The sequence below is a fragment of the Mus pahari genome, chromosome 7 (genome assembly GCF_900095145.1).
Source record: "Mus pahari chromosome 7, PAHARI_EIJ_v1.1, whole genome shotgun sequence".
Classification (NCBI taxonomy): domain Eukaryota; kingdom Metazoa; phylum Chordata; class Mammalia; order Rodentia; family Muridae; genus Mus; species Mus pahari.
In genome coordinates this window covers 67,884,619-67,898,813 of record NC_034596.1, presented here as the reverse complement: position 1 = coordinate 67,898,813, position 14,195 = coordinate 67,884,619, and positions in this window count along the sequence as shown.

The window sequence follows — 14,195 nt, the reverse complement described above, 5'->3', positions numbered from 1 at the left end:
AAAGCCTTTTATTAAGTGGAAGTTAGACTTACTTCATGGTAATTAGCCAGTTACAAAGTGCATCTAAATTCACATGTGTGAGCATCATAGAAATCAGAATGGTCTTTCTGAAAGACTTGTGTTCTGGCTTGGTTTGTGCCAGTGCAAGCCAAGCATAGAACCATACGCAGAGTCAGTACAGGTTGATGATGATGTCAGAGTAGATTGTCAACGCCGTATTCTTTGTTACAGCTAAGTATTACAGAACATGAAAGTCAAGGTTTTTTTTTTTTTTTTTTTATCTCTGAGACTGTAGGTAACACCATTGTGTAAGAACTTCTGTCTCATGGTAATAGAGAGAAAGAGAGGCCAGAATGTGACTCAGGTATCTGGGAAGTGTGAAGAAAACTTACAGGTAAAAGGAGGCTGAACTAGAAGAACAAGGTACGATCAGTGACACCATGTTTGAGAAGGAAACTGGGACAAGTAAGGATAGAGGGCTGCATGCTAACCACTTATTTTATAGGAAGAAATACAGTTCTAACCAGGACCAAGGATATCTCAAAATTCAGAGGTTCCTGGGAGAAATCTTGACTTTATCTCAAGTCAACCTTCAGAGTAGGCTGAGGATCCTGATGTGACCGCTTTAGTATCTTCTTCTTGGGGGGTGGACAGTCTCCTCTCATAAGTTCATAAATCCAGTTTTCATATGTTAAGCATCTGCTGTATACCAGTCACCTCTGTCCAACAGGCATGTACTTTATGAGACAAAACGGTTGTTTGAACCAAGTGTGAATCCCAAGGCCTCACATGATGTACCTCCCCTAAGTGCTTTTACCCTCGCTTCCAGCTGGTGACGCTGCTCTCTGAAAGGGCGTAAGACCTTGAGGAGGTTGAACTTGATAGAGGAAGTGGGTCACTGGGGGTGAGATTTCATGTCCTGACCAAGCTCCCTTATCTTTGTTTCCAGACTGCAGATACATCATGACCAGCCAGCTTCATGCTCTCCAGCCCACGATGGAATGGATCCCTTTCAACTGTAAGCCGGAGCAAACCCATCCTTCCTGGAACTGTTTCTGGACTGGTATTGTGTCAGCAATGTGAAAACAGTTAATACAAATGAGAGGTCAGTATAGCAGCCAACATGTCGCAAATCTTCCCACTGTTCTTCTCGTGGCAAACCCTTTATGCCAGGGCCTGCTCCTCCCGCCCCATGCCACTCTCCTAGCGCTTTGTAGCCAATGCAGGGCATCTGCTGTCTGTGGATACCTGTGCATTGATTCCTTTGATATTTTCCCAGCTTGCCATTATTTTGCACTTTTGTTCATGTTAGAGTTCCTCCTGAAACCTCGCAGCCGTTTGTCCTATGTGTCATGATCTCTCGGGCATTACTTCTCGGGCGACTCAGCTCGCAGTGACTCAGCTTTCCGCCACTCAGTGATAATGCCTTGCAGTGATAGTAGTGGAAACTGCCAATTCAGCTCTAGGTAATCCAATAATTCAACTCTGTGTGTGTGTGTGTGTGTGTGTGTGTGTGCGCGCACACACACACACACACACACACACACACACACACACGTGCCTGCGCGCATGTATGCCCACACGTTTATGTATGTGTGTGTGAATGTGTGTATGTGTGGGTATGATGTATGTATGTGTGAGTGGGCATTCATGTGTGCAAGTGCGGGTATCCATATGCCACACTACATATATGAAGGCTGAAGGATCACTTAGACACATGTTCTCACCTTCCACCCTTTTTGAAACAGGATCTCTTGGTCGTTTGCCAGTGTGAGCAGTGCCTACCCAGCCTGGGAGCTTCCAGAGACTCTCCTGTCTCCCTTCCCATTTTTCCCTAGGATTTCTGGAGTTGCAGATGCATACAGCTACATCTGGCTTTATGTGGGTTCTGAAGATTCAAACTCGGGTCCTTAAGCTTGTGTGACAAGAGTTTTATCTATTGTACACCTTCTCAGCTCCAAATCAATATTGAATACTGGATTAAAGTAATTGTGATGCGATACTAATTATTTTACTCTTAGGATGATTTAGGGCTATCAATCAAGCCTGTAGACCGTGTGTGAGGCATTGTGCTGATAGATCACATAATGTTAGTAATATTTGCTAAACACTCAGACATTAGGTTGTAGGCTTTGTCTTATTGCCTCATTCAGTCCTCACAGCAGTCCTGTGGAGAACGGATTATTCTGGTTTTGAAATGAGACACTAAAGCACAAGAATAGTTGGTGCCTAGATTCAGAGCTAGTACCTAAAGTCAACATCCCTGTGGCTCATCTTGTGTGACCTCCATAACAGCCCTAAGAAGGCTACAATATAAACAATCTGTAACAGACTGATAATCATTTTAGATAGTATTAGAATCTAAGGCTTTGAGAAGGTTGTCACTGACTTATATCTGTAACCAAATAGGGCAACTCCAAGACAGATTATCCTCATTTGCTTTGTGTTACTGTAATGAACACAGTGACCAGAAGCAACCCAGGAGGAACGGCTTGATTTCATCATACAGCTACAGTCCATCATGAAGGGTGGTAAGGCTAAGGACCCAAGGCAAGAATTTGGAGGCAGGAACTGAAGTAGAGGCTATAGAGGAACAGGATGCTGGCTTGCTTCTTGTGGCTCACTCAGCTTGTTTTCTTCCACAATCCAGGATCACTTACCTAGGTGTGACACTGCCCACAGTGGGCTGGGTCCTACCACATCGGTCGGTAATAAAGAAAATGCCCCATAGACTCGTCTATAGGCCAGTCTGATGGAGGCATTTTCTCAGCTGAGGGTCCCTTTTCCCAAGTAACTTTGGCTTATGTCAAGTTGACAAAAAAACAAAACCACCACCACCACCACCACCTCCACTACCACTACCAGCAACAATACCCCAAAAGCTAACCAGCAGAACAAACAACTAACTGTTCACTGAAGCATGTAGCAATACAATTCACAGACTTTTGTTTGGTCTTATTTTCTTTCTGATACCAGTCATCTAATTGAATATATTCCTTAATTATTATGAAGCATATGAAACTATAAATACAGCCTACCTCTGAGCCTTACATCAATATGTTCACCAACTGGTACCGGTTCTTAGGCTCCTGCTAGGTGTCATTTCAGTCCCTGGCTTAGATGTGCCTACTAGCTAAGTTTGAATGGAAAGAAGAAAAAGAAAGAAATTCCTCTTTGGGTTAGCCTACTCCCCCAAAGCTCCAGCGGTATGAGATTTCCTAATGTACTTGTGAGGTCTGTGTAAAAGAATTCACACTCTTGCAAGATGGTGTGATATGCTTTCCCAGGATAGGCTAGGTTCATGTGAAAAAAAATATCACAAGAGTCTTTTTGATGGAGATTAATCCTATAAAGTCCACTAACCAGTCATCTGGGGCTTCGGTAATTGCAGTTTGAAGTTAGGAAGAAAGGCATCCATGCCACCCTGTGAGCTGTCCAGGGTTCTGACCAGAACACACCACTGCAGTATCTTTTCTGACCTCAGTCTTCACGTAGCATATTACATGAGATGCTGAATTCTTTGGATATAGTTTGTGATCATTAATCCTGGAAGACATTTGTAGTTAACCGTTATCTTTACTGAGCCAGACTCCTGCCAATGGAATATGGTATTTTACCAGAAAATCAATTCTATGAAGACTTTCATGGGAGGGGGTCAATCAGCATAGGGTCAGGTAGATGACTAGGACTTCAGTGGCATCTGTCTATGGCATGTGACTTTGAAGAAGTCTTTGGATTTTTCAGAAATTTGGTTTTCTCACCCTCCTTGGACAATAAGATGTGGAAATGATGGAAATACAACACAAAGAAGATTCTGAAATATATGAGGAAAAAAAATACCCAACTTAAAAGTAATCATGGGAGGCCACAGCGGAAGCCAGGCTAGGTCATAATGGCTACCATCTAGGCCCAGATCCAGTCTTTGAGTTAGTCCACTCAAACATCTACCCCATCTGTGAGCTGCTGGAGCCCATGAAGGAGCTGGTCCTGCAGAACCAGAGTTGCAGGATCACCATAACTCTGGCAACAGCAGGCTATCTGAAATGAGTCTCAGCGATGGTCCAGTATTTATGGTGCTTCAGAAACCTTTAACCAGACCAATAACTCATTGCATGCAATATTATTGTCTGGCATACACACACACACACACACACACACACACATGATGCCACCATGATTAACAAATATTTGGTGGAGAGGTGAGAAAGTCGAGGAATGGAGTAGTGAGTGAGCAGTGAAGAGAGGTGGAGCCAGATACGTGTTGGTAGTGACAGGTGTGAGAGAAGTCTGCAGTGGACAGGGGACTATGTCATTGTCCAGTAGGACCGACAAGGTGGTGTGGCGCAGCATGGAACTTGCACTCCGACTCAGCCATCGAACACGATGCCCAGCCACACGATCATCCTTGTTATGAGCAATGATAGAATGTCCAAGATGAAGAACAGATCATTTTCTGGATTGGACCTCCTCAAAAGGCCACTATGGTCCATGCTACCCTTAGAGGCTACTTTGGTATCCATGGTTCACTGTCCCAGGCTATGTTGAAGCCCAAGGTTCATGTGGATGTTCCTGGTCCTACAGCAGCCAGGAGTTGTGTTAATGTCCCTAGTTTCAGCTACCATTGAAGGCCACACAGATGTCATTGGTCTGGGTCCATGCTGATGTGAATGGCCTGAGCTTCCACATAAGGCCATGGTGATGTTCAGGTCCATGCTGCTGCTGACAGCCATGTCTGGGTGTATGTTGCTAGTGTGGTGGAGGGGTCATGTTGATGTCTATGGTCTGCACTGTTTCATTATTGTCTTATCCCTGTGCTGAGATGTAAGCAGCGTAAGGAAGGAAGCTTTGTTCTGAGGGTTACTGTCCGTCATGGCAGGGAAGATGTGGCAGCAGAGCAGGGGGTGACTGGCCACATCGTGTCCACAGTCAGGAGGAAGAGAGAGAGGAATGCATGCCTGTCCAGCTCTCTGCTCTCCAATTACACAGTCCAAGATCTCAGACCATGGAATTGACCACCCACCGACATGCCAGAAGTTTCTTTCCATGGTAATTCTAAATACCATTGAGTTGACAATCACGGTTAACTATGACTACTTCATACCCACTGCAATGGTTGCAATTTTAAAATGAAATATAACATGTTATTAAGAATGTGGAGGAAGCCGGGCATGGTGGCGCACACCTTTAATCCCAGCACTCAGGAGGCAGAGGCAGGCAGATTTCTGAGTTCAAGGCCAGCCTGGTCTACAAAGTGAGTTCCAGGGCAGCCAGGGCTACACAGAGAAACCCTGTCTCGAAAAACCAAAAAAAAAAAAAAAAAAAAGAAGGTGGAGGAATTGCAACTTTCACACACTACCAATGGGTCTGTGTATTTTTGGTGATGTGTAGGGAGTGTTTTTAAGTGCAGTGATGGAAGTATCAAAAGAACACTTTTGTGACTTTTATGATTATTATTTGATATTAAGAAGAAGTGAGGGCTGGTGAGATGGCTCAGTGGGTAAGAGCACCCGACTGCTCTTCCAAAGGTGCAGAGTTCAAATCCCAGCAACCACATGGTGGCTCACAACTGTCCTTAACAAGATCTGACGCCCTCTTCTGGAGTGTCTGAAGACAGCTACAGTGTACTTGCATATAATAAATAAATCTTTAAAAGAAAAAAAAAAAAGAAGAAGAAGTGAAATTCAAGAGAACTTCCATAGGCACAGATGCTGTGGTAGTTGAAAATGACTGAAGTCCCTCAACGCTGGATCAGCAGGGGTTTGTCTAGAATGTCCTCGAGTCTTCATTACTGTGTCGGTCATTTCTTGGGGATGAAGACCCAGCAATGTCCACACTGCTTCCAGCAGCCTCCAAGAACTAGACATTAGATGTGTCCAGGCGCTGATCAGGTTCAATAGCTATTTCCCATTCTTTTCCTTCTTGCTCTTCTGTTAATTCCCTTTTAACTTTCAAAACCTTGCCATCAAACCTGGTCTCTCAATTTAATAAGCTCTTGGTTCTTGAACAGGAGCGGCTCCTTCGGTTCTCATCCTATTTGTTTCTTTAAAAGATTTAGTTTTATGTTTGTTTGGACAGAACATGTGTGCAGGTGTCCTCAGAGCCCAGAAGAGGGCGCCAGTCTCCCTATAGCTGGGGTTACACATAGGCGATCAATAATTTTTCCCCTTTTATTGAAAATAGTTTTTTTTCCTTACATAATAGAGCCTGATTACAATCTCTCCTCTCTCTCTCCATCCCAGTTCCTCCCCCACGTCCCCTCCTGATTTGAATACCCCCACCATAGGTTCATAGGCATTAAAGGCACTACTAGGCCTCCTTTAAGTAGGTGGGCTTTCTTGGAGAAAGTGTGCCACTGGGGGTGGGCTTGGAGGTTTCAAATGTTCCAGCCAGGCCCAGTGTTACTCTCTCTATTCCTGCAGCCTGCTGATCTAGATGCAGAACTCTTGGCTCCTTCTCCAGCACCATGTGTGCCTGAGTGACACCATACTTCCTGTCATGAAGACAATGGGCTAAACCTCTAAGCTGTAAGTCAGCTCCAATTTAATATTTTCCTTTATAAGAGTTGTCATGGCCATGGTGTCTCTTCTTCAGATCAAGATATAGAACTCTGAGCTCCTTCCTCAGTACCACATCTGCCTGGATGCTGCTGTCCTTTCCACCATGATGGTAACGGCCTGAATCTCTGAAAATGTAAGCCTACCTCAATGAAATGGTTTTTGTTTTTTGTTTTTTTGTTTTTTGTTTTTTTGTTTTTTTGTTTTTTTTTAAATAAGAGTTGCTACGGTAATGATGTCTCTTTACAGCAATAGAAATGCTATCTAAGACACTTCCTACCTGGATCCACTCGGTTTCACTCACTCTCTTTAGAAAACAAACAGGCTTTTAAGGGATAATAATACAACACAATAGTGTGCTATGCTATGCTATGCTATAAACCAAAACTAAAACATCATATCTGGACAAAACTTGGAGAGGACCTTCCTGTACCAACGACACTAGCATGTAGGGTGAAAGTTCTATGTAGTCAGGTTGACTCTATCATGGTCAATGAGTTGTATAGACCTTGTCTTACCAATGACACTAGCATGTAGGGTGAAGGCTCTATGTAGTCAGATGACTCTATCACGGTCAATGAGTTGTACAGACCTTGTCTTTAGGAATGGGGCCTTGCCTTCAGTTTGTGGGGTGCAACCTATAATACTGGCGATAGTCAGCATTGTTTGAAGATTCCCAGGGAATCTCAATTGCATGTAACCCAGTCCTGGTATTGGAAGCTTCATTGGTGACAAGGGATGATCAATTGTGACTTTTTCTCCTCCATTATTTGGTGATTTCTTTTAGATTACCTTAATATGCATATATATTTCAGACAGCTTCTGCTGTAGTTCCCCTCAAATAGCCCTTAAATTTAGCTGTCGCTCCCCACATTCCCTCCCGTTTCCCTCTCCCCTTCTTCTCCTCACTTGACCCTCCTGTTCCAACCCCCTATCCTTCCACACATATCTAGTCTATTTCCCTTTCTTAATGAGTTCTGCCATCCCTAGTCCCTCACTCTATATCTAACCCCTGTGGTTCTATAGATTGTGGTTTGGTTACTATTGACCTAACAGTTAGTATCCACATATAATCTAATGCATACCATATTTGTCTCTCTGGGTGTGGGATATCTATCACACACAGGATGACTATTTCTAGTTCCATCCATTACCTGAAAATTTCATTTTTCAGTATAATGAGTAATAATACTCCATTGTGTAAATGTGCCACATTTTCTTTATCCATTCTTCTTGTTAAGGGACATCTAGGTTGTTTCTGATTTCTGGCTGTTATGAATAGAGCAGCAGTGAATGTGGTTGAGCAAGTGTCTCTGTGGTAGGATGAAATGGCTTTTGGATATGCCCAAGAGTGGTATAGCTGGATCTTGAGGTAGATCGATACCCAATTTTCTGAGAAGGCATATTGATTTCCAATGCAGTGTACACATTTTTGCACTCCCACCAGCAGCAGATGAGTGCTCCCCCCCTCTAATCATCCCCAGCATGATCTGTCACTTTTATTATTGATCTTCGCCATTCTGATGGGTATAAGATGAAACCTCAAAGTGGTTCTGATTTGCTTTTCCCTGATGACTAATGATGTTGAGCATTTCTTTAAATGCTTCCCAGCCATTTGTATCTCCTCTTTTGCTAATGCTCTGCTTAGGTCTGGACCCTATTTTTCAATTAGGTTATTTGTTATATTAAAATTTGGTTTCTTGAATTCTTTATATATTTTGGATATTAGTCCTCTATCAGATTTGAAGCTGGTGAAAATTGTTGCCAATTCTGTAGGCTTCTACGTGGCCCAAGTGATGGTGTCCTTGGCCATGTAGAAGCTTTTCAGTTTTATGAGGTACCATTTATTAAATGTTGATATTAGTGCCTGTGCTAATGATGTTTGTTCAGAAAGTCTTTCCCTGTTCAATCTATTCCCTACTTTCTCTTGTATCAGGTTCAGTATGTGCTTTTATGTTGAGGTCTTCCATCTATTTGGAGTTGAATTTTGTGCAGGGTGAGGAGTATGAGTCTACTTTGCTGCCTCTACATGAAGCCATCCAGTTTGACGGGCACCATTTGTTGGAGATGCTGCCCTTTTTACACTATGTGTTTCTGGCTTCATAAAATTCATATGTCTAGAGGTGTGTGGATTTATGTCTGTGTCTTCAATTTGATTCCATTGATTTTATGTCTGTTTTTGTGCTAATACCATGCTGTTTTGTTACTATAGCTCTGTAGTACAATTTGAAGTCAAGGATGGTAATACCTGCAGCAGTTCTTTTGTTATTAGCTATACTGCTTCTTTGTGCTTCTATGTGAAGCTGAAAATTGTCCTTTCAAGGTCTATGAAGAACTGTTTTGGAATTTTTATGAGGATTCCATTGAATCAACAGATTGCTTTTGATAAGATGGCCATTTTTACTATATTAATCCTACCAATCCATGAGCATAAGAGGTCTTTTTATCTTCTGATCTTCCTCAATTTCTATCTTTAGTGACTTGAAATTTTTATCATACATGTCTTTTTGCTTGCTTGGTTAGAATTACCTAAGATATTTTATATTATTTGAGGCTATTGTGAAAGGTATTGCTGCCCTGACTTCTTTCTTGATCTCTTTGACATTTGAATATAGGTTGTCTACTGATCTATGTGAGTTAGGTTTTTTTCTGGATACTTTGTTGAAAGTTTTTATCAGCTGTAGGAATTTCTTGGTGGAATTTTTAGGGTCACTTATGTCTTCTATCATATTATCTGCAAATAAATAGACTTTGACTTCTTCCTTTACAATTTGTACCCCCTTGATCTCCATCAGTTGTCTTATTGGTCTAGCTAAAACTTCAAGTACCCTTGAGTAGGTATGGGGAGAATAAACAACCTTGTCTTCTTCCTGATTTTAGAATTGCTTTGAGTTTCTCTCCATTTAAGTTGGTGTTGGCTATGGATTTGCTGTCAACTGTCTTTATTTTGTGAGGTATGTCCCTTGTAGCCCTGATCTCACACGGACTTTTGTCATGAATGCTGCTGGATTTTGTCAAAGAACTGTGGTTTTGTTTTTTGTTTGTTTGTTTTTGTTTTGTTTTTTTGCATCTAATGAGATGATTATGTGCTTGCTTGCTTTCAGTTTGTTTATATGGTGGAGGACATTTATTGACTTACTTACATATGTTGAACTATCCTTTCATCTCTGGGATGAAGCCTACTTGATCATGGTAGATGATCTCTTTGATGTGTTCTTGGATTCATTTTGCAAGTATTTTATTGAGAATTTTTGCATGCATCTATGTTCATAAGATAAATTAGTCTAATTTTTTTAAAAAAAAAAATTCTTATGTAGTCCGAGTACCAGAGAAACTGTTGTATTTCTATGCTCTAACTGCCTTTAGCTCTGGGAGCTGAGCACACTACCAGCCCCCTCCCAGCTTCCCTTGAATCCATAAATTAAAGACACACACTGTTGCTCCTTCTCAACTTGCCTTCTGGGCACAATTGCTGGTGCCACTATCTCCCACCTGGAAAAGTTTGCCTTTATCAGTTTCTCATCTTAGTCTCTCCCACATGCCCTAAACTTCAGTTGCTAAACTCCCCTGACCACCTGCTTATAGGAGTGGCCTAATATAGAGATCTCACATGGTTTCCTGGTTCACCTCTCTCTAACACATGGCAAACTTCCCTTGTGGTCTCCCTCCTGCCTCCAGGGACCAGGAAGTCCTGCCTCTACCTTCTGCCCAGTAATTGGCCCATGGCTTTCTTTACTGACAGATCAAATCCCAATTGGGAACAGAACCTTAGCATCAGAACTGCTTACTACAGGCAATTATGGCCTCATAAAATAAATTGATCAGTTTCTATTTTGCAAAACAATTTGGTAAGTATTGATGTTAATTCTTCTTTGAAGATCTGGTAGAATTCTATGCACTTAATCCATCTAGCCCTGGGGATTTTTAGTTTTAAGACTTAATAATTGCTTCTATTTCACTAAGAGTTAGAGGTGTAAATTCAAGAAAATTATCCATTTCTTTTAGCTATTTCAATTTTGTAGAGTAAAGCTTTTTAAAGGATGTCCTTATTATCCTCTGCATTTCCTTGTCTGTTGCTATGTTCTCCTTTTTGTTTCTAATTTTGTTAAATTGGATAGTTATTCTGCCTTTAAGTTAATTTGGAAAGGGTCCTTCAATCTTACTGATTTTTTTTTTTTTTTTGAAGAACCAACTCTTTGTTTCATTGATTCTTATAGCAGGACTTTCTGTGGACCTGCCACAGCAAGTATGAATACTGACATGGAGGCTCTGTTATAGTGTAAAGCTTAGACCTTTTGCTGGGACAGTCTCTAGCTAGCTCATCTATTTTAACTGGACAGTTCTCGCCTACGACCTGCCACGTGGCTAGCTGTGTACCTCTCTATTCTGCTGCAGTCCTTGTCTGTTACACTTCATACCCCTCTCAAATCTCTTGTGTCTGTTTTCCTCCCCTTTGCCACTCTCTGCCCAGAAGCTCCGCCCTCCTCCTTCCTGCTCCCCCAAAGGCCATCCGGCCATCCCCTCTTTAGTGCAGCCTCAACAGTGAGACAACCTCTGATACAATTCTAGATTGCCTTTAGCCAGATGAGGAAGGACAGATATTTACAAAATAGAAAACCCCAATGATGGGCCACAGACATGACAGTACCAAAATCCAGCCAACACTTAGTTCGCTGCTGGTACAGAATTAACAACTGAAAATACAGAGACACAGCTTCATACTATGTAAAGAAAAGTTACCCCCATGTTTTATATTGCTCTTTTGGTTTCTATCTTACTGGTTTCAGTCTAGCGTTTGATTATTTCTTGCCATCTACTCCTAGTGGGTGTGATTTCTATTTGCTATAGAGTTTTTAGAAATGTTATTTGTAATAACTCCAATGTGGAACTGGCCTAAGCTATCTGACTGGCGAGTGAGGAGTCAGAGGCATGCACACATCTCTGTATTTTGCTCATCAGTAAGAAGGGAATGAAATATGGACGTGCCACACATGAGTGAACACAAAAAATGTCATGAAAAGAACAAAAAGCAACCACAAAAGGCCACATGTTGCCTGATTCTGTTTATATGAAATGCTCAGAATAAGTGACTCTAGGAAACAGAGACTAATTGATAATTGCCTGGGACTGATGATGGTGTCAGGTAGGGTGGGGAATAGCTGCTAATGTGTACAGAGCTTCTATATGGACTGATGAAATATTTTACATTGCTGTGGTGATGGCTATAAAATTCTATGGAGACTCTAAAAAGCACAGAGTCATATACTGAAGTATTTGTTTTAGTGAGTTAAATCTCTGTAAAACAGAAACAAACAAGTTACTATGAGGTTCATAGAAAACCTGATTTACTAACTAGTCAAATACTTTAAAAAGTAAAATCAGTATAAGAAAGTATATATTTTTCATAAAACTAGAAATAGAAAATGTGTGTAAATATTAAATGAGCTCTATATGAGTATATACATTGTAAAGAATGAAGGACTAGTCAGAGGCAGCTTACCTCTGTCAGGTGTATTCTGGCCACTTCTTAAGCCCAGCATGCCTTACAAATTCTTTTATTATCTTCAGAGCATGCAATATATATATATATATATATATATATATATATATATATATATATATATACCAAAAATGTGTACAAAACATTCTTTTTGGTTTTTTTGTTTGTTTGTTTTTCGAGACAAAACATTTTTTTTTTTTCGAGACAGGGTTTCTCTGTATAGTCCTGGCTGTCCTGGAACTCACTTGGTAGACCAGGCTGGCCTAGAACTCAGAAATTCGCCTGCCTCTGCCTCCCAAGTGCTGGGATTAAAGGCCTGCGCCACCACACCCGGCTAGAGACAAAACATTCTTAAAAGCATTGTCTGTGCGTAATAACTCAGAAAATGGAAATAACCTGGATCTATCATCTGATGAGTGGGTCATAAATGGATATATATCCATATAATGGAGTAATATTAACCAATGAGAAAGGAATGAAATGTGGACTTGGTACTTCAAAGACGGCCCCTTTGTAACTGTTGTAAGTAAAAGGAACTTTATTTCTTTGTGTGTACTAATTAAGAGAAAAGCTAGATTTGATTGGAAGTGATCTGCTCTCCTCATCTGATTCCTGCTGGAGGCCACTAGAAGCATCTACATTTCCTCTCTTTGGGTGTCAGATGAAATATATCAGCAGCCACTCTCCTCCGTGCTTGTTCCAAAAGTGCTGGTGAATCTGCTGAATGCTGGAGTTCTCTCCTGGACATCTTTATAGCATCAACCTAAATATTGTCTCACTGCATATTAAATGGAGAATACTTTCCATAGCAAATCTAGTAGCTTCTACAACATCCAAAAGTGAAAAGCATGCTACAAAAATAATCTGGGTGTTACTGAGACAAATTGGGTGCCGAGTCAGCACAATTCACAATCGTTTTTGATGTATTGCACCAGACTAAGACTCATGTGAGATGAACACCTCACTAAGTCAGTGAGGGTGACTCCACCATTGCATCTTCCTCTCAGAGGACTTTAAAGTGGCCGGTGACGTGGGCAATTCTGGGCATAAATATAAAGTATAAACAGAGAGGAAATACATGGCCACCATTGTCTTCCCTTGCCTAGCTGTAGCTATGTTTAATTTTTCTAGAACTCCCTCCTATAGAATATGAATATGGCCCATAATACTTTCTCTGCACAGTACCCAAAAATGTTCATCACATATTAACCAGTGGATCCTGTTGTCCACTTCTGAAACAATCTATTCCATGTTGGTGTGTATGTGTGTGTGTGTTTGAATGTTTTTTCAAACTTGAAATGTTTCTTTCCCTGTAGATAACTTAGATAATTTCACATGTTGAGCCTGTAAGTGAAGATAATTGTGAAGGTTGCTCGCCTGAAACACAATGCACACTCTTAAAGTGTCTGTTTCACTCTGTCCCTCTGTCTCTCTCACATTGGGGATCAATCCCAGAACCTCACACCACATCCTAGCTCAGTTCTATACTACTGAGACACACCCACCACCAGCAGACCACATGCCTTTTCAGAATAATTTATCAGAATGAAATTGTCTTTTTCCTGTAATGAATAAAACATAAATAGGCTTGACTGGCTATTCTCTCTACATATTCTTAAATGAGAGTATTGATGAAATGGGTCATACCTATTTAATGATTAACATTAGAGTCATATCCCTTTATCTACTTAATCAAAAGGATACAAAGGGGTTTGGAGTTAGTCAGGTTTTCAAGTGATTAGTTCTTTAGTGTTTTCAGTGAAACAAAGTATCTGTCCTCCTTATAGTGCCTCAAATTCAGTGCTCCTTAATAGCCATGTGAATATATCATTTGAGCTTCCAGTGTTCTTGGCATATTAATAATGAAACTGTAAGAAACTTCCTACCTGGCATTCTTGATACATTATGGCATTCTAAACAAGATGCTTATTTTCTCATAAGTTAATAAAAGCTATAATGATTCAGGATAACCAAGAATTTGTTATTATAGAGGGAGATAATTTTTATAGCTTTATTAGGATAACTGGTACACATGAATCACACACATACACATGACGACTTGATTTCTGTCACATGCTGTATTAGTTAGGGTTTTACTGCTGTGAACAGACACCATGACCAAGGCAAGTCATATAAAAACA